This window comes from Humulus lupulus, chromosome 1 (assembly GCF_963169125.1).
Source record: "Humulus lupulus chromosome 1, drHumLupu1.1, whole genome shotgun sequence".
In the NCBI taxonomy this organism is placed as follows: Eukaryota; Viridiplantae; Streptophyta; class Magnoliopsida; order Rosales; family Cannabaceae; genus Humulus; species Humulus lupulus.
In genome coordinates, this window is record NC_084793.1 from 159191578 (window position 1) to 159218336 (window position 26759).

Genomic DNA, 26759 nt, shown 5'->3' on the forward strand with positions numbered 1-26759 from the left:
GAGCAGGTTGTAGAATGGCAAGCACTTATCGGTGGATTTTGAAATAAACCGGTTGAGGGCTGCCACCCTTCCTGTCATGCCTTGGACATCTTTGCGCGACCTAGGTGAGGGAAGCTCGAGTAATGATCTGATCTTGTCGGGGTTTGCCTCGATTCCTCGGGTATTGACGATGAAACCCAGGAATTTTCCCGATGCGACTCCAAAAGTGCACTTCTGCGGATTAAGCCTCATGCCATACTCCCGTAGTATCTTGAAGCATTCTTCCAGGTCGGAAACATGGTTATCGGCAGTCTTTGACTTGACTAGCATGTCATCAACGTACACTTCCATGTTCTTCCCGATCTGGTTTGCGAACATTCTATTTACTAACCTTTGGTACGTAGCACCGGCGTTCTTCAGCCCGAATGGCATGACCTTGTAACAATAAACGTTAGTCGAGGTCATGAAGCTGGTGTGCTCCTGGTCCGCCGGATTCATGGCGATTTGATTGTAGCCTGAGTACGCGTCCATAAAGGACATGAGCTCGTGCCCCGCCGTGGCATCCACCAGTTGGTCAATCCTTGGCAATGGAAAACAATCCTTGGGGCAGGCTTTATTCAAGTCGGAGAAGTCGATGCAGGTCCGCCACTTCCCGTTGGGCTTCGCTTCACGGATACTTGGCTTCACGGATAAAGCCGCATTTCTTGAGCCGGGCTACTTCTTCCTGTAAGGCTTTTCAGCCCGGGTTGTTCCGAGGCGCCTCTGCTTCTGGGACTTCACAAGAACGCTTTTATCCAGATGAAGGGTGTGCATGATGACACTCGGGCTGATTCCCACCATGTCCTCGTGTGACCACGCAAACACATCCAGGTTGTCCTGCATAAATTTAGTCAGCTCCGCCTTCCTCTTGCTACAGAGGTTTTTCCCGAGCTTGACCATCCGTGAAGGGTTCTGCGGATTGATGTTTACTTCCTCGAGCTCCTCAATAGCCTGGAGCTCGGACCTGTCCTCGCCTATTCGGTGGTCAATATCCTCACTTAAGATGATATTTTCCCCTTCGGCGCTCTGAGGTTTTTCAATCTCAGGATCAGCTAAGGGTTCCTGAGACTCCTCTCCACCACCTTGGATGGCCATTGCTAGCTGCCCGGGTTTCGATTTTCCTTTCATGGAAATGCTGTAGCATTCCCTAGCAGCAAGCTGATCGCCACGGACAGTGCATATTCCTGTGGAAGTAGGGAATTTCATCGCGAGGTGGCGAATGGAAGTGACGGCCTCAAAAGGTATGAGCGTGGGTTGTCCCAAAATTGCGTTGTACGCAGCGGAGCAGTCGATGACCACGAACTCGAGGAGTTTGGAGACTGTCCGAGGTCCTTCTCCTAGGGTGATCACCAGCTCGATAGTCCCTATGGCCACTAATCCTTCTCCCGAAAAACCATACAGCATCATGGAGGTCGCCTTCAGCTCGGCGACAGTCAGACCCATCTTCTCCAATGTGGACCGGAATAGAAGGTTTACCGAGCTCCCATTGTCGATCAGCACCCTCCTAACTCTTCGATTAGCGAGCTGAATTGCTACGACCAGAGGGTCGTTATGAGGGAACTGGACATGGCCTGCATCTTCTTCTGTAAAAATGATTGGTTGCCTCTCCAATCGCTGCTGCTTTGGCAGACGCTGTTCCGGGACGAACTCTACTCCATTATGCGCCTTGAGTTCGTTTACGTACCTCTTCTGGGCACCTCTGCTCGTGCCAGATAAATGCGAACCTCCAGATATTGTGGATATCTCTCCTCCTATCACGGGAGGAGGGACGTCCTGATCTACCCGAGACCCGGGCTGACTGACCGGGACTTCCGGAGCAGGTCGACTTGCTGGAACCCTGTTCCGCGCGTACTGGGCCAAGGGGCCGGCTCGGATGAGAGTCTCGATCTCATCTTTCAAATGCCTACAATCATTGGTATTGTGGCCAACGTCGTTGTGAAAACGGCAAAACTTGGAGGTGATGAGGACACCAAGACTAAAGATCCAAGTCAAGTTCCAGTTGATCCAAGTTAAGAGGGGGGGAATGATGAGGACACCAGTTTAGGAGCTTGATCAATATTTAGCTTCTTGTAATGAGTCTTATTAGATTTTGGCATCTTGTATTTTTATTTTAAACAGTCACTTAATCACGTTTTATTTAGTCTTTGTTTTTATCTTGTGAAAAGTCAAGCACTTGACTTGTGTGAGTCCAAGAGTCTTTTTTTTGTGATTGTTAGGCTTTTCATTAGGAAGACAAAGGGGCTTTTCTTTCATGTAATTTCGGCCATAAGAGGGCTTGAAAGCATTTGGAAAAATCAGATTATGATGAAATGAAATTTGTGAGTTTTTCTTCTTGAGTTCTTGAAGAAACTATTAGAACTTATCAAGGGGTTCCTTGTGGCATTCAACCTGACTTATCAAACGGATTCCCATCCCCGTTTGTGGCGTCTTCCTCATACCAAGGTTCGTGCTTGGCTAAGCATTGGGTCGCGGTTCTTCATTCCAATTTCGTGTGTTCTCGGCGGCTGCCATATTTGGTGTCGGGTTTCACCACAATCGTTGGTGTGGTTCGTATCAGGAGGTGTCTCTCTTCCCCTTTTGGTGCTTCAACGGCTATGGCCTCTTCCAGGGGAGGCGAGTAGAGTTTGCCAGGAAGATGTTCTCCCTAGAGTTGGTCAGCTCTGTAAAAGTCGCGTAGACGGCTTGAACTTGTCTACGGACTTATTCTTCTTTGGGCCATGCTGGCTGCCCTCGTCGTTCCCCTTTCTTTTGCCTCCACCAAGCTAGTTGTTCTGTGTGACGTTTTGGGTCGCTGTCGCGACCTCCGTCCCCACTCCAGCGGGCTGCTCAGGGACCTGGCTGGTCCCTGCAGCTGAGGCTTCGACCTCCTCCAAGTTGATCCATTCCTGGGCCCTATTTAGGAACTCGTTCACCGAGCTAACTCCCTTCATTTGTATATCTTTCCAGAGTCCCCCTCCGACGAAGATCCCAGTCCTCAAGGCCATGAGCTTGGAGCTGTCATCCGCGTCTCTGGCCCGAGCAGCGATGCTCGCGAACCTGCCCAGGTAAGTCTTCAGAGGTTCGTCGGGCTGCTGCCTCACGTTAGCCAGAGAATCGGCCTTGACGCGGGCAGCCTAGGAGGCTCGAAATGCCCTTTTGAAGTCAGCAGAGAAAGTCTTCCAGGAGCTGATTGATTGTCTTTTGCTTTGTTTGAACCACTACCTGGCTGGTCCAGTCAGTGTGGAGGGAAATATCAGACACCTCAGCTCGGGGCCAATGTTGTGGGCCATCAGCAGGGTGTTGAACATCCCCAGATGATTTGACGGATCTCCGTCTCCATTGAACTTGGACAGGTGCGGCATACGGAAACCAGGTGGGTAAGCCGTTGCTGCTATGCTGGGGGCGAAGAGCTCCATCTCGTCCCCCGAATCATATTCATCTTTCTCTTTCTCCGACAGGAGCTTCCTCATTAGCTCCTCCATCTGAGCCAGGCACTCGAGGGTTTTTTCCTGATTTCCTTGGTTATTCCGAGGCTGCTCAACAGCTCCGGATCCATTGTACATATTTGGTGGGTTATTGCCCCTCCTATCTTGAGATAGGTTATTTGGGGTATTCCCGCCGTTACGCACTTCGGACAGGTCCCCCCCTGAGCGAGCATGGCTGCCGCCTCCTACTGGCTCTCCTCTATGAGAGTTAAGGCGATCTCGCAGGTCGCCCCCTTGGGTGGTTTGAGGACTTTGTGCCGAGCTTAAACGCTGATGCAGGTCTCCGCCAGAAAGGTCGCTCCGGCGACTGCTGGTCCAGTAGCTCCTGTTAGAAATGCTCGGAGTCCGCCTTTGGGGGTGAGGATCCGGGCTTTCTCTCGGTGCCCTGCTACGTCGGGAAGGTCTCGCGAATGGCAGGTTTCTTCCAATGCTTCCATAAGCTGGAATATCTCAAATGGGCCGAGGAGGGGATGGATACCTTATCGGAGACGAAGGATGCCTGACCGGAGATGCAATCCTGGTTCTGTCAGGGCGGATCAAGTTAGGTGGGGGCCTCGCGGCCCTGCCAACCTGCGGGTCCCGCGCCTGGCGATCTGGGCAAGGCGCAGGACGGCTGGTGGGGACGGGCTGATGTTGTGAGCCCTCCCTGGATCTCCTTCTGGAATTTCCTCGAGCTCTCCTGGGCGCGCTCGAGGCTGGTTGGGAGCTGGGAGTTGAAGTTCGGACCGAACGGCTGTACTGTTGTTGTTCGGCTCTAGGCATTTCTTCGAAGTTTGCCTCTCGACGGTGCGATGAGGGAATAGAGTTGGCTGACGGAGGTCTGTCCGAGCGGCTAGGCCTGGATCGATTACCTCGGCGGGACTTATGGGTCTCGCCTTGCCTCTTTCCGACGTTAGCGTCGGTTGTAAGAGGGGGTAGTCGGGCCAACACATCCTTGATCTGCTGATTAGCTTTCGCTAGTTGGCTCCTCAGCTGAGCGTTTTCCATCTCTACCGCAGTGTAAAAATCTGGGTTTGGATTAGGTGGCCGGGGTGCCGAACTTCTAGTGTCATCTTGGCCCATGATATGAACCACACCAACATTGTGATGAAACCCGACACCAAATATGGAACAGCCACCAAGAACATACGAGATTGGAATGGAACCGCGACCCAATGCTTAGCCAAGCACGAACCTTGGTATGAGGAAGACGCCACAAACGGGGATGGAATCCGTTTGATAAGTCAGGATGAACGCCACAAGAAATCTCCTTGATAAGTTCAAAAGTTTCTTCAAGAACTCAAGAAGAAATAAACTCACAATTTCATTCAACATCATCTGCCCTTTCACATTGTTTTGGCAGTCCTTATAAGGACGAAAATTACATGAAAACAAGACCCTTGGTCTTCCTAATGAAAGCACCATAAACAAGACCTTTCGGCTCACACAACTCTTCAGCTCACACAAGTCAAGTGTTTGACTTTTACAAAATAAAGAAAGACCAAATAACAACAATAACGTAAATAAATTAAAATGACAAATACAATAAGACTCATCAAGCTCCTAAACTCAGTCAACTTTGATGAGTAAGACAAGTCTTTGTTCTCCTTCAATGTTGACCACGGTCTCCTCTTGTTTTAGGACTTTGTGGACTAGGCTGTTAAGTTCTTCCTTGAATCTCTTGGCTCGTGCCCTCGTCACTGGACCAACTGGAACTTGACTTGATACTTGGGTCTTGGTGTCCTCATCATTCCCCCCCTCTTTAGAAGGATTTGACCTCACATCGTCACCTGCATCAAAAGGACTCAAATCAGAAACATTAAAAGTAGCACTAACATTATACTCACCTGGTAAATCGAGTCTGTAGGCATTGTCATTGATCCTTTCAAGTACTTGAAATGGACCATCTCCTCGAGGTAGCAATTTTGAACGCCTTTGTGTTGGGAATCGCTCTTTCCTCATGTGTAACCATACCCAATCACCGGGCTCAAAAACCTGCTTATGACGACCCTTGTTAGCTTGCTTAATGTATTGTTCAGTCCTTCTCTCTATGTTGAGTCGCGCCCTCTCATGGATTTTCTTCACAAATTCTGCCTTCTTCTCGCCATCTAAATTCAAATGCTCAGAAACAGGTAAAGGTGATAAATCCAAAGGAGTTAGAGGATTAAAACCATAAACAATTTCAAATGGTGAAAATTTAGTAGCAGAATGCATTGAACGATTATAAGCAAACTCAACATGTGGCAAACAATCTTCCCAAGTCTTAATATTTTTACTTATGATAGCCCTCAACAAGTTGGATAGGGTCCTATTAACTACTTCTGTTTGACCATCGGTTTGAGGGTGACAAGTAGTAGAAAATAATAGTTTTGTCCCAAGTTTTCCCCACAATGTTTTCCAAAAATAGCTTAAGAACTTAGCATCCATATATGATACAATTGTTCTAGGCATACCATGTAATCTCACAATCTCCCTAAAGAACAAATCTGCAACGTTAGAGGCATCATCAGTTTTATGACAAGGAATAAAATGAGCCATCTTAGAAAATCTGTCTACAACCACAAAGATTGAATCCCTCCCACGCTTACTTCTAGGTAAACCCAACACAAAATCCATTGAAATGTCAACCCATGGTGAAATAGGGATAGGTAGGGGTGTGTAAAGGCCATTTGGCTGAACTCTTGATTTAGCTTGCCTACAAGTGACACACCTACCACAAATTCGCTCAACATCTCGTTTCATGTGGGGCCAAAAGAAGTGCTCTTGCAACATAGCTAGGGTCTTAGCAACTCCAAAATGTCCCATCAACCCTCCCCCGTGGGACTCTCTAACTAGCAAATCTCTCACAGAACAATTAGGTACACACAACCTATGCTCCCTAAACAAGAAACCCTCATGCCTATAAAATTTTCCGTCAGCAGACTTTTCACAAACAACATAAGTTTCCCCAAAATCATGGTCAGCAGAATACAACTCCTTTATGTGTTCAAACCCAAGAAATTTAGCATCAAGAGTAGAGATTAGGGCATACCTGCGAGAAAGGGCATCAGCAACCACATTCTCCTTACCTTGTTTATAGCGAATGACATAAGGAAATGTCTCAATGAACTCAACCCATCTTGCATGTCTCTTGTTGAGCTTGTGTTGGCCTTTCAAATGTTGCAAGGATTCATGATCTGTGCGAATCACAAACTCCTTTGGCCACAAATAGTGCTGCCATGTTTCTAAAGCACGCACTAGTGCATACAATTCTTTGTCATAGGTGGGGTAATTGAGGGCAGCCCCACTTAGCTTTTCGCTAAAGTATGCAAGCGGTCTCCCATCCTGCATAAGAACAGCGCCAATACCTATTCCAGAAGCATCACATTCAACTTCAAAAGTGTTAGAAAAGTTAGGCAAAGTAAGTAAAGGAGCATGAGTAAGCTTGTATTTCAGTAGCTGAAATGCCTCCTCTTGAGCTTCACCCCATTTAAATATCACATTCTTTTTGATAACTTCTGTAAGTGGTGCGGCGATGGTGCTAAATTTTTTCACAAACCTCCTGTAGAAGCTAGCAAGTCCATGAAAACTTCTAACATTACCTATAGTTGTAGGGGTCGGCCACTCTTGGATGGCTTTGATCTTTTCTTCATCCACCTGAATACCTGTAGCACTTACAACAAAGCCTAGGAAAACAAGCTTATCGGTGCAGAAAGTACACTTACTGAGGTTAGCATATAAACTCTGTTTCCTAAGAACATCCAAAACAGAATGCAAATGCAAAACATGGTCATGCAAATTCTTACTATAAATAAGAATATCATCAAAATACACAACCACAAATTTTCCAATGAAAGCACGCAATACATGATTCATTAAGCGCATGAAAGTGCTAGGTGCATTAGTTAGTCCAAAAGGCATGACTAACCACTCATACAATCCATGTTTAGTTTTAAAAGCAGTTTTCCACTCATCCCCTTCTTTCATACGTATCTGATGATACCCACTTTTAAGATCAATTTTGGAAAACACACAAGAACCATGCAATTCATCTAACATGTCATCTAAACGAGGAATGGGATGTCGATATTTTACCGTTATATTGTTGATGGCTCGACAGTCAACACACATCCTCCATGTTCCATCCTTCTTGGGAACTAGAATCACTGGAACAGCACAAGGGCTCATGCTTTCTCTCACATGCCCTTTCTCCATCAATTCTTCAATTTGCCTTTGCAATTCCTTTGTTTCATCAGGATTACTTCTGTAGGCTGGTCGGTTTGGGATGGAAGCACCTGGAACAAAATCAATTTGATGTTCTATTCCTCGAACAGGTGGCAAACCATGTGGTACTTTCTCAGGAAACACATCCTCAAATTCCTGCAAAATAGACACAACAACACTTGGCAGCGAAGAATCAAGTTGGTTAGTATTTAAAAGAGCCTCCTTATACATGAGTAAAATCATGGGCTGTTTTGTACACAATGCTCTCTTAACCTCACTTTTTTTTGCATAAAAATTATTTTGTTTTCTCTCACTTGATTCCACACTTTTCTCTCTGTGTCTCTCTTTTTCCTCACTCTCATTCATCTTTTCACTCTCTTTTTGCTCACTCATTTTCTTTTTGTCACTCAATTTTTGCAACCTCACTTGATCTTCATACACTTGCTTTGGTGTCAAAGGCGCTAGAGTGATTGTTCGTTGACGGAATGTGAATGAATACTTGTTGGTGAAGCCGTCATGCTGCACCCGCCGATCAAATTGCCAAGGCCTTCCTAGAAGGAGGTGTCCAGCTTGCATGGGAACCACATCACACAACACCTCATCTTCATACTTGCCAATTCGAAATGAGACTAGCACCTGTTTTGTAACCCTCACTTCACCACTATCATTCAACCATTGCAATTTGTATGGACAAGGATGCCTAAGCGTTGTAAGCCCCAGCTTGGCAACCATGGAAGCACTAGCAACATTAGTACAACTACCTCCATCAATAATGACACTACATACCTTGTCTCTCACATGACAACGAGTGTGAAAGATGTTCTCTCGCTGCACCTCTTCTTCCGCTTCTTTTGCTTGCAAATTCAGGACTCGCCTTGTGACTACCGCAAGCATCTCACCAGATTCTGGCCCATACTCATTGTCAGAAGCATCTTCCAATGGTGGCATGTCAGCAAGATCATCTTCATCTTCAGAATCTATCTCTCCACTTTCTCGAATCACCATGACTCTCTTGTTTGGACACTGGCTAGCTATGTGTCCTCGCCCCTGACATTTGAAACACCTTATCTCACTAGAATGAGACTTAGTAGGAGTTGTTTTACCTTGAGGTGGTGTGGCTGTGGTGGCTGGTTTTGGTGTAGATGATGAAGTGGGTTGTCTTCTTTCTTTGGATAGTTCGACCTCCAAGGTGTTGTACTTGGATTGTGTGGGCTCGGTCTTGACCTCGAACTTGAACTACCCTTCTTGCGCTGCCTCTCAACTTTGATTGCCATATGAACCAAATCCTCCAATTCCACATAATGGTGTAGCTCGATTAGATCAGCAATCTCTCGGTTCATCCCATTCAAAAACCTTGCCATGGTTGCCTCCCGATCCTCTTCAACATTGGCTCTAATCATAGCCATCTCCATCTCCTTGTAATACTCATCAACACTTCTGTAGCCCTGACGAAGACCCTGCAACTTAAGGTAGAGATCTCGATAATAATGAGGTGGTACAAACCGTCGCCTCATCACCCTCTTCATGGCCTCCCATGTGTCAATAGGGCGATCTCCACTCCGCCTCCTGTTGATGCACAACTGATCCCACCAAACAATAGCATAATCAGTAAACTCAATGGCAGCAAGTTTTACCTTCTTCATGTCGGAGTAGTTGTGACAATCAAAAACTAGCTCCATCTTCATCTCCCACTCAAGGTATGCTTCAGGATCACTCTTCCCCTGAAATGCTGGGATTCTCATTTTGATATTCCCCATATAATTATCTATCTGGTTCTTATCTTCTCTATTCCCACCATACCTCCTATGGTTACCCGTCGACATCCTATCAAACTCATCATCAGAAACTACCCCTTCTAAATCCCCTTCATTCTCATCCTCCCTTTGGTGTACCCTACCCCTCCTTGGTCTCCGTTGTGTTCCCTCTTCTACCCTATCCAACCTCTCATGTATTTGCTCACACTCCGCCCTCAACATCCTCCTCATCTCCCCCATTAAAGCTTCAATTTGTAGATTTGGAACTGTAGGTGGTGGAGTGTCATTGCCTGCATTTCTTGATACGAACCACGCCAACAAGTGTGACGAAACCCGACACCAAATATGGAACAGCCACCAAGAACACACGAGATTGGAATGGAACCGCGACCCAATGCTTAGCCAAGCACGAACCTTGGTATGAGGAAGACGCCACAAACGGGGATGGAATCCGTTTGATAAGTCAGGATGAACGCCACAAGGAATCTCCTTGATAAGTTCAAAAGTTTCTTCAAGAACTCAAGAAGAAATAAACTCACAATTTCATTCAACATAATCTGATTTTTTCCAAAATGTTTTCAAGGCCTTATATAGCCGAAAATTACATCAATACAAGTGATACGAACCACGCCAACAAGTGTGACGAAACCCGACACCAAATATGGAACAGCCACCAAGAACATACGAGATTGGAATGGAACCGCGACCCAATGCTTAGCCAAGCACGAACCTTGGTATGAGGAAGACGCCACAAACGGGGATGGAATCCGTTTGATAAGTCAGGATGAACGCCACAAGGAATCTCCTTGATAAGTTCAAAAGTTTCTTCAAGAACTCAAGAAGAAATAAACTCACAATTTCATTCAACATAATCTGCCTTTTCACATTGTTTTGGCAGTCCTTATAAGGACGAAAATTACATGAAAACAAGACCCTTGGTCTTCCTAATGAAACCGAAAAATTAAGGACAGCCCCTTTGTCTTCCTAATGAAAACCGAAATTAAAGACAAGCCTTTTGTCTTCCTCATGAAAACCAAAATTAAAGACAAGAGGACTATTGGACTCACACAAGTCAAATGTTTGACTTATCACAAAATAAACAAAGACTAAAAAACGTGATTAAAAATAAAAAGACTCATTACAAGAAGCTAAATATTGATCAAGCTCCTAAACTGGTGTCCTCATCATTCCTCCCCTCTTGACTTGGATCAACTGGAACTTGACTTGAATTTTGAGTCTTGGTGTCCTCATCATTCCCCCCCTCTTGAGAAAGATTTGACCTCAAATCGTCACCTGCATCAAAAGGACTCAAATCAGAAACATTAAAAGTAGCACTAACAGTATACTCACCTGGTAAATCGAGTCTGTAGGCATTTTCATTGATCCTTTCTAGCACTTGAAATGGCCCATCTCCTCGAGGTAGCAATTTGGAACGTCTTTGTGCTGGGAATCGCTCTTTCCTCATGTGTAACCATACCCAATCACCGGGATAAAAAACCTGCTTGTGACGACCCTTGTTAGCATCAAGTTGGTTAGTGTTTAAAAGAGCCTCCTTAACCTCACTTTTTTTTGCATAAAAATTACTTTGTTTTCTCTCGAATTTTCCCTCATTGATCGAACTCTTCTCTTTCTTTTCTCTCTCACTTGATTCGACCCTTTTCTCTCTTTGTCTCTCTTTTTTCTCATTCTCAATCATCTTTTCACTCTCCTTCTTTTGCTCACTCAATATTTTTTTATCACTCAATTTTTGCAACCTCACTTGGTCTTCATATACTTGCTTTGGCGTCAATGGAGCTAGAGTGATTGTTCGTTGATGGAACGTGAATGAGTACTTGTTGGTGAAGCCATCATGCTGGACTCGCTGATCAAATATCCAAGGCCTTCCTAGAAGGAGGTGTCCAGCTTGCATGGGAACCACATCGCACAATACCTCATCCTCATACTTGCCAATTCGAAATGATACCAGCACCTGTTTTGTAACCCTCACTTCACCACTATCATTCAACCACTGCAACTTGTATGGACAAGGATGTTTAAGTGTTGGGAGCCCCAGCTTTTCAACCATGGAAGAACTAGCAACGTTAGTGCAACTACCACCATCAATAATAACACTGCATACCTTGTCTTTCACATGACAACGAGTGTGAAAGATGTTCTCCCGCTGCACCTCTTCTTCCTCTTCTTTTGCTTGCAAATTTAAGGCTCGTCGTGTGACTAGTGCAAGCATCTCACCAGATTCTGCCCCAAACTCCTCATCACCCATAGAAGCGTCCTCCAATGGTGGCATGTCATCAAGATCATCTTCCTCTTCGGAATCTATCTCCCCATTATCCCGAATTACCATAACTCGCTTGTTTGGACATTGGCTAGCTATGTGTCCTCGCCCCTGACATTTGAAACATTTTATCTCACTAGAATGGGACGAAGTAGGGGCTGTTTTACCTTGAGGGGTCGTGGCTGGTTTTGGTGTAAAGGATGAAGTAGGTTGGTCTTCTTCCTTCTTTGGATAGTTCGACCGCCAAGGTGTTGCACTTGAATGGTGTGGGCTCGGTCTTGGCTTTGAACTTGTACTACCCCTCTTGAGCTGCCTCTCAACTTTGATTGCCATATGCACCAAATCTTCCAATTCCACATAATGGTGTAGCTCAATTGGATTTGCAATCTCTCGGTTCAACCCATTCAAAAACCTTGCCATTGTTGCCTCCCGATCCTCTTCCACATTGGCTCTAATCATAGCCATCTCCATCTCCTTGTAATACTCATCAACACTCTTGGAACCTTGACGAAGACCCTGCAACTTAAGGTATAGATCTCGATAATAATGAGATGGTACAAACCGTCGCCTCATCACCCTCTTCATAGCCTCCCAAGTGTCAATGGCACGATCTCCATTTCGCCTCCTATTGATGCACAACTGATCCCACCAAACAATAGCATAATCAGTAAATTCAATGACAGCTAGTTTTACCTTCTTCATGTCGGAGTAGTTGTGACAATTGAAAACCAACTCCATTTTCTTCTCCCACTCAAGGTATGCCTCAGGATCACTCTTGCCTTGAAAGGCGGGGATTCTCATCTTGATATTTCCCAAATTATTGTCTACCCAGTTCCTAGCTTCTCTATCTCGGCCATACCTCCTATGGTTACCCTCTGACATCCTATCATATTCTTCCTCTAAATCGCCCCCATCAAACTCTCTTTCACCCTTAACAGCCCGTTGTTGTACCCTGTTCCTCCGTGCCCTCCATTGCGTTCCCTCTTCTACCCTATCCAACCTCTCATGTATCTGCTCACACTCCGCCCTCATCATCCTTTGCATCTCCCCAATTAATGCTTGCATTTGTAGATTCGGAACCTCAGGTGGCGGAATATCATTGCTTGCATCTTTCTCTGGATTTTGTGCCATGATGGAAATCTGCAAAATAGGGTTAGAATAATATGGAGAAAAGACCTCACCACACTCCCTCACGTGTTTCGCTCGAACAATATTTTCACTCAAATCCCCTCGTGTTTCACTCAATTTCAATGGCTTTTACCCTCAAATAGGCTCACACCTCTGCCTTTTTCCACTCGTATTCTTCTTTAAGTTCTTTCAAAACTAATCCACAATATCATGGAGGATTCAAGTAGCAAATCAAACTAGGACAAACCAAACGAACATAGAAAAACTGATGAAAAATGATGATTTTTGGATCACTTGTGTGGGGTTTTGGCAAAAAGGCCTCTAGACCATAGGGAACAAGAATAGAACAAAATTTTTTAAGAGAGGTTTCCAGACTCTTGGTTTTCTTAGAATTCGGATCCTCTTGGTTTTCTTCTTCTTTCTTTTCTTTCTTTCTTCTTCTTTTCTTTTCTTTTTATCAAATGCAGATACAAGGAACAATTCAAAAACAAAATGAATCGGTTTTCACAAGAGAAACAATAGAGACTCAAAAAGAAAAGAGAAACAATGCAGATTCGGATTTCACAAAAAGAAAAGAGAAAACTCAACCCACATTTGGATTTAACAATATGAATAAGAGAATATCAATCCCAATTCAGATTTACTCAATCCCAATTCAGATTTCACAATAAGAACAAGGGACCTCAATTCCAATTTCGAATTTCACAACAAGAACAAGAGAAACCCAAGGAAAAATTCGGATTTCAAAACAAAACAGCAAGAGTAACTCAATGAAAATTTAGATTCCACAATTAGAACAAGAGAAAAACTCAAAGCCGTAATTCACGATTTCAACAAGCTCTAGAATAGTTTCAGGAACTAGGAAATAAGAACACGATTTGAACAAAGAAACAATCTGGAATAAAGAGATTAACTATAATGGTTTCAGATTTTTTTAGAAGGAAAACAAGAACAAAGACTAGAAAAATCAAGAACACGAATAGATAGATTTTTTTTTTTTCAGAAATCCTAATATAATAACACGAACTGAATAGAAAAAAAAATGAAAAAGGATAGGCCAAACCGGATGATCCTAATCTCTGATACCAACTGATACGAACCACGCCAACAAGTGTGACGAAACCCGACACCAAATATGGAACAGCCACCAAGAACATACGAGATTGGAATGGAACCGCGACCCAATGCTTAGCCAAGCACGAACCTTGGTATGAGGAAGACGCCACAAACGGGGATGGAATCCGTTTGATAAGTCAGGATGAACGCCACAAGGAATCTCCTTGATAAGTTCAAAAGTTTCTTCAAGAACTCAAGAAGAAATAAACTCACAATTTCATTCAACATAATCTGCCTTTTCACATTGTTTTGGCAGTCCTTATAAGGACGAAAATTACATGAAAACAAGACCCTTGGTCTTCCTAATGAAACCGAAAAATTAAGGACAGCCCCTTTGTCTTCCTAATGAAAACCGAAATTAAAGACAAGCCTTTTGTCTTCCTCATGAAAACCGAAATTAAAGACAAGAGGACTATTGGACTCACACAAGTCAAATGTTTGACTTATCACAAAATAAACAAAGACTAAAAAACGTGATTAAAAATAAAAAGACTCATTACAAGAAGCTAAATATTGATCAAGCTCCTAAACTGGTGTCCTCATCATTCCTCCCCTCTTGACTTGGATCAACTGGAACTTGACTTGAATTTTGAGTCTTGGTGTCCTCATCAACAAGCCCATTTGTCTTCCTAAAAACCGAAATATTTAAGACAAGCCTTTTGTCTTCCTAATGAAACCGAAAAATAAAGACAACCCTTTGTCTTCCTAATGAAAACTGAAATTTAAAGACAACCCTTTGTCTTCCTAATAAAAACTGAAAATTAAAGACAAAAGGACTATTGGACTCACACAAGTCAAATGTTTGACTTATCACAAAATAAACAAAGACTAAATAAAAAACGTGATTAAAAATAAAAAAGACTCATTACAGGAAGCTAAATATTGATCAAGCTCCTAAACTGGTGTCCTCATCATTCCTCCCCTCTTGACTTGGATCAACTGGAACTTGACTTGGATTTTTAGTCTTGGTGTCCTCATCATTCCCCCCCTCTTGAGAAAGATTTGACCTCAAATCGTCACCTGCATCAAAAGGACTCAAATCAGAAACATTAAAAGTAGCACTAACAGTATACTCACCTGGTAAATCGAGTCTGTAGGCATTGTCATTGATCCTTTCTAGCACTTGAAACGGCCCATCTCCTCGAGGTAGCAATTTGGAACGTCTTTGTGCTGGGAATCGCTCTTTCCTCATGTGTAACCATACCCAATCACCGGGATCAAAAACCTGCTTGTTAGCATCAAGTTGGTTAGTGTTTAAAAGAGCCTCCTTAACCTCACTTTTTTTTGCATAAAAATTATTTTGTTTTCTCTCTAATTTTCCCTCATTGATCGAACTTTTCTCTTTCTTTTCTCTCTCACTTGATTCGACCCTTTTCTCTCTTTGTCTCTTTTTTTTCTCACTCTCATTCATCTTTTCACTCTCCTTCTTTTGCTCACTAAATTTTTTTTTATCACTCAATTTTTGCAACCGCACTTGGTCTTCATATACTTGCTTTGGCGTCAATGGAGCTAGAGTGATTGTTCGTTGACAGAACGTGAATGAGTACTTGTTGGTGAAGCCATTATGCTGGACTCGCCGATCAAATAGCCAAGGCCTTCCTAGAAGGAGGTGTCCAGCTTGCATGGGAACCACATCGCACAATACCTCATCCTCATACTTGCCAATTCGAAATGATACCAGCACCTGTTTTGTAACCCTCACTTCACCACTATCATTCAACCACTGCAACTTGTATGGACAAGGATGTTTAAGCGTTGGGAGCCCCAGCTTCTCAACCATGGAAGAAATAGCAACGTTAGTACAACTACCTCCATCAATAATCACACTGCATACCTTGTCTTTCACATGACAACGAGTGTGAAAGATGTTCTCCCGCTGCACATCTTCTTCCTCTTCTTTTGCTTGCAAATTTAAGGCTCGTCGTGTGACTAGTGCAAGCATCTCACCAGATTCTGCCCGAAACTCCTCATCATCGATAGAAACATCTTCCAATGGTGGCATGTCAGCAAGATCTTCATCTTCAGAATCGAGCTCGCCACTTTCTCGAATCACCATAACTCTCTTGTTTGGACATTGGCTAGCTATGTGTCCTCGCCCCTGACATTTGAAACACTTTATCTCACTAGAACGGGACGAAGTAGGGGTTGTTTTACCTTGAGGGGTCGTGGCTGGTTTTGGTGTAAAGGATGAAGTAGGTTGGTCTTCTTCCTTCTTTGGATAGTTCGACTGCCAAGGTGTTGCACTTGAATGGTGTGGGCTCGGTCTTGGCTTTGAACTTGTACTACCCCTCTTGAGCTGCCTCTCAACTTTGATTGCCATATGCACCAAATCTTCCAATTCCACATAATGGTGTAGCTCAATTGGATTAGCAATCTCTCGGTTCAAACCATTCAAAAACCTTGCCATGGTTGCCTCCCGATCCTCTTCAACATTGGCTCTAATCATAGCCATCTCCATCTCCTTGTAATACTCATCAACACTCTTGGAACCTTGACGAAGGCCCTGCAACTTAAGGTATAGATCTCGATAATAATGAGGTGGTACAAACCGTCGCCTCATCACCCTCTTCATTGCCTCCCATGTGTCAATAGGACGATCTCCACTCCGTCTCCTGTTGATGCACAACTGATCCCACCAAACAATAGCATAATCAGTAAACTCAATGGCAGCTAGTTTTACCTTCTTCATGTCGGAGTAGTTGTGACAATCAAAAACTAACTCCATCTTCTTTTCCCACTCAAGGTATGCCTCAGGATCGCTCTTCCCCTGAAATGCTGGAATTCTCATCTTTATATTTCCTAAATAATCATCTACCTGGTTCCTAGCTTCTCTATCCCGACCATACCTCCTATGGTTACCCGCCGACATCCTATCAAACTCTTCATCAGAAACTAACCCTTCCAAATCCCCTTCATTCTCATCCTCCCTTTGGTACACCCTATTCCTCCGTGGCCTCCGTTGTGTTCCTTCTTCTACCCTATCCAACCTTTCATGTATTTGCTCACACTCCGCCCTCATCATCCTTCGCATCTCCCCAATTAGTGCTTGCATTTGCAGATTTGGAACTTCAAGTGGCGGAATATCATTGCTTGCATCTTTCTCTGGATTTTGTGCCACGCCACGCCAACAAGTGTGACGAAACTGATACCAACTGATACGAACCACGCCAACAAGTGTGACGAAACCCGACACCAAATATGGAACAGCCACCAAGAACACACGAGATTGGAATGGAACCGCGACCCAATGCTTAGCCAAGCACGAACCTTGGTATGAGGAAGACGCCACAAACGGGGATGGAATCCGTTTGATAAGTTAGGATGAACGCCACAAGGAATCTCCTTGATAAGTTCAAAAGTTTCTTCAAGAACTCAAGAAGAAATAAACTCACAATTTCATTCAACATAATCTGATTTTTTCCAAAATGTTTTCAAGGCCTTATATAGCCGAAAATTACATCAATACAAGCCCATTTGTCTTCCTAAAAACCGAAATATTAAAGACAAGCCTTTTGTCTTCCTAATGAAACCGAAAAATAAAGACAACCCTTTGTCTTCCTAATGAAAACTGAAATTTAAAGACAACCCTTTGTCTTCCTAATAAAAACTGAAAATTAAAGACAAAAGGACTATTGGACTCACACAAGTCAAATGTTTGACTTATCACAAAATAAACAAAGACTAAATAAAAAACGTGATTAAAAATAAAAAAGACTCATTACAGGAAGCTAAATATTGATCAAGCTCCTAAACTGGTGTCCTCATCATTCCTCCCCTCTTGACTTGGATCAACTGGAACTTGACTTGGATTTTTAGTCTTGGTGTCCTCATCATTTCTTTCTGTATTTTGTGACATGATTGAAAATCTGCAAAAAATAAGGTTAGAAAAAAGACCTCACCACACTCCCTCACGTGTTTCACTCAAAGAAAATGGTCACTCAAGTACACTCGTGTTTGCACTCAATGATGGCTTTTACCCTCAAATAAGCTCACACCTCTGCCTTTTTCCACTCTATTTTCTTCTTTAAGCTCTTTGAAAACTAATGAAACGGTGATATGGAGGTTCAAGCAGCCAATTCTACCAAACAAATCAAACGAAAATCGATGAAAAAGTGGCGAAAAATGGTGATTTTTGGAACACTTGTGTGGGGTTTTGGAAAAAGGGCCTCTAGTCTATGGAGAACAAGAATAGAACAAAAAAATTTAAGAAGGGTTTCCAGACTTTTTTTTTTTTTTTTTGCTCTCGGATCCCTTCCCTTTTTCCTTCCCTTTCCTTTGCTTTCTACCTCTCAAATTTGAGAAACCAGATACCAATTTGTAATGGGAAAAAACAAAAATGAATACCAATAGCCAACCCGAAACCCAAACAACCTGTGTTACCAAAACAGATTCAAGAACAAACTATTATGTGATTCAAGAATACCCCTAATAGCATGAACACCAATCTGTGGAGACCAATATGTGAAAACCAATACTTCCAAAACAATCTGTGTACACGCCCAATAACAGAGAACCAATATTCCCCAACACCAATATTAGAGATCCAAACAACTCGTGGCACCAAAACAATATCAGATTTCTCAACTAGTAAAGAAAATAACACAATCAATCCGTGGCACTAGAGTAATTTCAGATTTCGTCAAGAAACAATGGGAACAAGGGAAAACAAATGAATAGAAATCAAAACAGATTAAGATATGAATTGAAATCAAAACAAATTCGGACTTAGCAATATCAAACAGATTCAGATTCAAGGGATTTCACAAGGAAAAGAAAAAAAAATAAGGAAAAGATTGAGCAAGGGAACAATTGAATTTGACAACAAACAGATTCAGATTTTTGAATTGGAAATAAAAAGAAAACAGATTCGGATTTCACAAGAAGATCAAGGACAAAGAACTCAAGAATATGACTAGATGATGATGATTTTTTTTTTCTTTTTTCAGAAAAGACCTAATATTGAAATACGAACAGAAACACAAATGAAAAAAAAAGATAGGCCAAACCGGATGATCCTAAGCTCTGATACCAACTGATACGAACCACACCAACATTGTGATGAAACTCGACACCAAATATGGAACAGCCACCAAGAACATACGAGATTGGAATGGAACCGCGACCCAATGCTTAGCCAAGCACGAACCTTGGTATGAGGAAGACGCCACAAACGGGGATGGAATCCGTTTGATAAGTCAAGATGAACGCCACAAGGAATCTCCTTGATAAGTTCAAAAGTTTCTTCAAGAACTCAAGAAGAAATAAACTCACAATTTCATTCAACATCATCTGCCCTTTCACATTGTTTTGGCAGTCCTTATAAGGACGAAAATTACATGAAAACAAGACCCTTGGTCTTCCTAATGAAAGCACCATAAACAAGACCTTTCGGCTCACACAACTCTTCAGCTCACACAAGTCAAGTGTTTGACTTTTACAAAATAAAGAAAGACCAAATAACAACAATAACGTAAATAAATTAAAATGACAAATACAATAAGACTCATCAAGCTCCTAAACTCAGTCAACTTTGATGAGTAAGACAAGTCTTTGTTCTCCTTCAATGTTGACCACGGTCTCCTCTTGTTTTAGGACTTTGTGGACTAGGCTGTTAAGTTCTTCCTTGAATCTCTTGGCTCGTGCCCTCGTCACTGGACCAACTGGAACTTGACTTGATACTTGGGTCTTGGTGTCCTCATCAGCCCACCGGCTGTTTGCCCGGCCGCTGCTGGACCTTAGGAATTTGTTCACCGGGGATGGCGATATGATGAGCCTCCTGCCCATCATGCTGTTCCGTCTCGTTACCGTGTCTGGATCGAGTGGTCACCATAGTGGATGTTTGCGACAGCACCAATCTGACTAGCTCTCAATGAAAGCACCAAAATGTTGACGCGGTTCTTCACCAACAGATAATTAAGAAGATAAGAGGAAGGGATTAGTGCTTATGTTGAACCGAAATAGATGAATGATCTTTTTAGGAATGGGCTGGTGACACAATTACGTTTTTAGGTGGTTCAAAGGTTAAAATCCTTCTACTCCACCAGTCAATATTATTGCTATCTGCTTGGTATTCTTTTACAGGGTATTTCTTACACAATAGAATCCAACCCCTTGCAACTCCCAGGGTCTTCATATTTATAGGAGAGGGCACCTGGGAGTTGGTAAGAAGGTCATCCCGTGACCTTCTTACCTATCATGTCAACTATGTGACATTCATGATTAATTCCTAAAACCTGACACATGAAGTGTGGTCTAATCAATAGGTAAGAGGATAATGGGCCACACAGCCCAACCCAGTCGTGGGTGTCTGAATACGCACGTTCATGCTGCGTGTCCGAGAAGTCAGGGATATATCAAACACGTGATGTCTGATATATGCACGTTTACCTTGTGTGGTTAACTTTATAAAAGGTCACAGCCTCCAACTCTAGCTCGTACCACGAGCTGGATGCTTCCCTCGACCTGTGGCCTTCAGAGTCCAAACTCAGTCTAACCTTGGCGAACCCTTAGGTTACCTCGAGCTGAGGAGGTAGGATCTTTCGATGGCAGCTCCGGTCCTGGGGATGTCCACGTGGTAGACATGATTAGGCCGAATCTCATGATTAGGCTGTATCTCAGCTTGCTAACAGCCCATGGGAAAACCAGGGCGTACAAGTTCCCTTAAGGGTTAATTCTGGAACTGAATGATTTTGAGCTCAAATCTATAATTAGATTATAGATTAATTATTCACTAGTGAATTAATGGTACTTAAGGAATAAGAAGGAAAGTAGAAAGGTTAAATGGTAATTCTCCCATTCTAATTTATGAACTAATTAATTAGAGGGTTGAACTATTGTAAGATGGTTATATCAATGGACGACTTAAGAAAAAGATTTCTGTAAAATTATATCTATAACATAAAGAGTGCAATTCTGAATTTATAGTGGAGTAATATCAGAATTAATAAATTAACTATTATAATTAAAGAGTTTAATTATTTAGTTTCAATTTATTGGAGCTTAATGTTATAGGTCCATGGTCCCCGAAATGGCTCAAACAATCACTGTCAAAGGCAAATACAAAAAAATGGGCAAAAAGGACTTATGTGATAAGTAAAAATATTTTTCTATGTATCAAACATAATTATTGTTTAATTATGTGTAATTAATTAATTATTTGATTTATCAAAAATATAATTAATTTTGAATTAATTTATTTTTGGGATTTTTGGTATTTAAATAATAATAAAAATTGGGAAAAATCACATGCCTGCACAGGCATGTGGTACACGTGTGGCACAGTGCACAGGCACTGTGCTACACGCATAAGAGATGGACTTAGTCTCTTGATTCCACAATTTTAGTTATTTAAATATTAAATAAATAAGGAGATATTTTAATATGATTAAAATATTATTATTTAAACAAAAATCTGATAACTGATCAGTTATTTTGAATTTGTTTAAAATAACAAATATTTTAATATATTGGATATTATTAAATATTGGATATCAGTTTTCACAGAACGTAATTTTTCAGGGATAGAAGATTGGGTTATTGTTCTTCACAAAACCTAGGTCCAAACTTTATCAGATCTCATGTGTTGAGAACATCTGATAAATAGTTATTGTCTATTATTTGTATAGCGAGCCCACACTCGTTCTTTGTGTGCCTGAGAACATTTTGGAAGATCTTGGTGTGAGATCTCAAGGATTCAGCCATACGAAAAGATAGCAGCAAGGAAGGACCTGAGGTAATTTTTCTATTCTTGTCCTTGATTCAATATATATATGAGTGTGAAGAAGTAGATCTAGAAATCTTATGGGATTAATTTGACAATTTGATTGTTGTTCCGCTGCGCATAATCTCTGATTTGATCAATAAAAACCAACAAAAGCAACCAACAAGCTAAACACATAGTGACCGTGCCGTCCCAGGCGCTTTACTAGGCCCTGGGTTCGCAGTCTTCACCGAGAGGATGTCTCCAGAAACCTAGGAGAGTCTCGCCCTAATGGCCTGCACTATCCATGCTCAATACTGATCCTGGCCCCTTACCGTATATGGCTCCCTGCCGAGACTTCGCCGTTCCCAGCCTTCGCCATTCCTGGCCTTCGCCGTTCCCTCACAAATATGCATCACATAATGTAATAATAGATAATTAAACATAAAATAAACGTAAACACTAGGGCCACGCCATGCAATTCAATTAATAGGGCCATGCCCTGCAATACAAACAATAGGGCCACGCCCCGCTCTACGGGTACAACAGTTTTCTTACCTGTGTCCCAAGCTATCTGAGCACCGCAATCCCGAGCACAGTCCTCTAACACGAGCCTCGTTGAAAACCTAGTCACAACATATTCATAATAGCCATCCATCAAGTTCTAAACCAATAAATAACGTTGAGATATAATTCTAGCCTCTGGGACCTCAATTTCTACTAAACTGGGTAGTAGAAATTGTCTCGGGCGCCTAGGTTTGAGCCCCCGAGCCTTACCAAACCCAGAAACCAGGCGGGCCGCGACTTGTCCCTAAGTTAGAGACCAAGAACCTAAGCCACAAGGGAGGGAGGCTGGGACTTTCCCCCTAGGGTCATGGCGCACCCCCAAACCCGAGAGCACATCCAGGGCACACGTGCCGCGACGCCCTAAAACTGGGTCGCAACGCGCCCCCTTCGAACCCAGAATTTCAGGGTTTCTCCTCCTCTTTCCAGCAAAAAACCGCAAAGCTTCAAACAAATTCCAGCCAAAATTCAAAACCAAGCCCAAAGTTTTTATTCCCACAGTCTAAACACCACAACTAAACTTCTAAGCAATTCATACTCTCACAAGACACCCAAATTCAAACCAAATACAACTAACAAAACCAGACCTCATGCAAGCTTAAGTTCTAACAACAAAACCAGCAGAATACAACTTGATGATCAGGTTTAAGAGCTTACCTTTGAACTTAACTAAGCCTCTAAACTAATTCCCTAAGTTCCAAGCTTCTAGCCTCCCAAGTTCCAGCCTTGAACCCTTGAATTTCTGGCCTAAAATCCTTCAAAAATTCTTCAAACATCAAGCACCATAGAGAGAAAAGGTGAAAACCGAAGGAGAGAGACTTGAGAGTTTTAGCCTTGTTCTTTTCTTAGTTCCAGTGTTTTCTCAAGCCACTAAGTGTATACCCAATCTTAACAAAAAGACCAAAATGCCCCTTAAGTCTATCCAAATCTTCAAGTGCCACCAAGGGGAATTTTGTCAATTGCCAAGTCCCGCTAATTCCTCGAGTGTTCCTATAAATCCCCGTTTAATCCCGACATCTCTAAATAATTATTAAATTACTACCCATTACTCAATAGTTCCCAAACACATAAAACATTGTCAAAATACCCCTAGGCTCCTCTCGAGTCGGGTATTTGACCCCGTTGTGACTTTCTAGATAAATTGCTCCCTAGGACTGTCTCGGATCGTGCATCGCAAATATATCACCACTCACTTGTGGTATCACTCACAATATACACAAATATTGCATTTATGCCCTCAACGAGCTAAACTTACAAATATGCCCCTAATAACCAAATGGGGCCCACATGCATATTTAATTCACCTAAACATGCATTTCTAATCACATAATCACGAAAATCATATAATAACATAATTAAATCAGTTATTGCCCTCCCGGCACGCTAATCAACGCCCTAAGCCTTGTTAGCAAATTTGGGACGCTACAAAGGTCACATCCCGTGGTCTATTTCCATGGCATGGATGTAACGCCCTGGATAGCCAAGACCGTTACACTGTGTGTTTATAAAGTGCCAGACTTGCTAATCAAGCCATTTAATTAAAATTGTGTTGCAGAAGTTTCAAAGGAACTAGGGTTAAAAGTATTTTGGTCTCAAAAGTCACATTTTTCATTAAGAAACACTATTTGTTTACACGGGATCCCAAAAATACAAGCGTAAAGATCATTTACAAAAGTTACAAGACTCAGGTACATTATTCAGCCATACTAAGGCAAAACAAGCGGTTAGGTAATCTCTGTCCTGGTCCACTCCTCGATCGTGGTGATTGAACAGCTGGCTATGTACATTTCACCTCGGAGCTCTCCACCTCAGGCTTAGTCCAACTTGCCCTTGCCTTTACCTGCACCACGTAGCACCCGTGAGTGGCCCAGCAAGAAAACACAATATCAACAAAGCATAAGCGATTATCAGACAAGTCAATATCTCATGTTGTGTCACATAGCCTCAGTCAAATAACCATTCAATATAGTCAAGTATTCCACATACTAGGTATATCAACACATAACATGCACAGTTTATAAACGATAACCAGGGCTAGCGCTCACAGGCTGCTCCCTCTGTTATCCCAGTGTTCATGGCTCCCAGTGGCTGAGTCGCGCTCTGTGCGCTATTAGTATGTACGGCACTCTTAGGCCGCTTTTACGTGTCCCATGGCGTGATACCAACATTGACATGATACAATTCTCGGGAGCACTTAGTCCCATCACAATCATATAACCAGGTGCAGTTTTCTTACCTTTCAATTCAATAGCTTTAATCCCTCGACACCTTGAGCACGATCCCACTCGAGCCCTAGCGCTCACCTAAACACAATCATGGCCAAAGTCATCATCAACCCTCAAGTTCAAAACCTAGCCCCGAGGCCAATCCCGAGCCCCCCGGGATGTCCTAGTTCCACCAAACAAGGTGGTGGAACCAAACCCCAAACCTTAGGTCAAAAACCCTTGCAAATTACCCTAAAATCCCCTTCAGAAGGAAGGGAGCGCTACAGCGCTCTTGGGAGGGCGTTGTAGCGCTACAGACAGAAGCCAAAACCCTTCCAGCAAAATGGCCTAGCGCTACAGCGCCCAAAGGCTAGCGTTGTAGCGCTAGTCACAGACAGCCCAACACCAAATTTTTCCCTTGTGCGATTTTCTCGAGCCAACCTCAACCAAACCTCTTCCAACTCTTACCCAAACTTAAAAACAACCTCATGATCACACTCCACTCATCCCAAGCACCCTAAACATCTAAAACCCAAGCACATGCAATCACAAACTCAAAATTCTCCATAGCCACCTCCAAATTCTAGAACCCAACATAAACCAGCTGAACATCAGAATTAGAGCTTAGAATTCATACCTTTGATAGAATTTCGCCCACAAGCTATCCCTAGGCTCCCTTGGCTTGCTACTCCTCAACCTTAAGCCTGAATTCCCCAAAGTTCCATTCAATTCAGCTCAAGTACCACAACTTAAAAACCAGAAACAGAAATGGATGAACTCTAGAATCTTACCTCAAGTGTTAGTGAAACCCTGCTAAACCTCTGCCAATTCCTTAGTCTTAGGTCAAGATCCTTGATGTTTAGTTATCCCAGCTCTCCTCTAAGCTTTACTCCAGAAATTCTCAAGAAATAGGTGAAGGAAAGTGTAAACCGACTTAGAGAAACTCTCTCTGCTTTCCCTCTTTCTTTTCCCTTCTTTTTCAGACTTCTTTGATATTCTACAAATTCCACTAACTTAAAACCTCAGTAATACCCATCCTTAAGAGTCAAATGACCTTTATGCCCTCCCTATTAACTCTAATCCTTTAGTCCACTAAAGGGCATTTTAGTCATTTTACCCAATTCCCGCTACTTCCTCGAGTGTCTCTATTATTTCCCGCTTAATTCCCGATAACTAATTAATCACCAATAGCATTCCTCAATGTTATAATAATCTCCAGCTCATCCACTAAATTCCCATTTATACCCCTAAGCTCACCCCGAGCCGGGTATAAATCCCCGCTTTGACTTTTCCGCTACTTTGCTCACTAGGATCGTCTCGAGTCACTGATCGCGAATATATCCACATAATAATGTGGTCTCAACAATTTTCACATATATCAAAGCAGTTATGCCCATAATGGCCAAAATTACGATTATACCCTTCTAACCTAATCTGGGCCTATATGCATACTAACACACATAGTCATGCATCTCAAATACTCAAGTAATCATATAACATGCTTTAAATCATAATCATGCATCTAAATTATTAAAACCACACATAATCTCCGTTATGCCCTCCAGGCATACTAATCAAGGCTCTTAAGCCCTATTAGTGAATTTGGGTCGTTACAGTGGATGTATCCAATGCCACACTCTGATGACCATTCAAGTGGTCCTCTCGCTTTCGGCATTCACTAATCCTCTAGGTCTAGGAATTTGTCCTCGGGACATGGAGTAACTGCCAGGTGTCAATCACTGCAGCTGTGGCCCACCAGAAGATTGTCTGACAACTTTTGGTGAGCCTTGAGTAGTAGTGTCGAGTTCATACACTCGACAATTGGTATTTCCCACAATGCCGCCTGACAGGACAAACGTGCAGTTGTATTCTGACACTGTCACATACTTGTTCCCTGTAAGGTTGGTGGGCAACTTTCTGCAAATGGGCTCCGTGCAATTTGCCTGGGCCCATGGTTTTTATTAGTGCATCCGAATGTAATTAATTAGCATTTACTCCCCAAATAATTGGGGAATGTTGTACTAATTTTCCATTAAGGACATTAATGACTCAAACCCCTAGAAATAGAGCTGGGGTGTCTCCTTGAAAAGGATTCAGAATTTTGGCTAGTTAAGCATTGTAAACTCAGAGCAATGTATGAGCTGCCTGAGACTCCATTAAAGCTGGCTCAAACAAGCTTCAAACTCACTAATACCAAAGACTCATGGACTAGGACTCTTTTATAGTATGAACCACGTAAAATCTTTGTGTTATTTTTTTTTCGAGTTCTTTGTAACGCACTGCGTTTAGGGCATCGGGTAAACCCTAGTTCGGGTATTTTAATTCCTTGTATTATGTATTATGTCAGGGAAACCT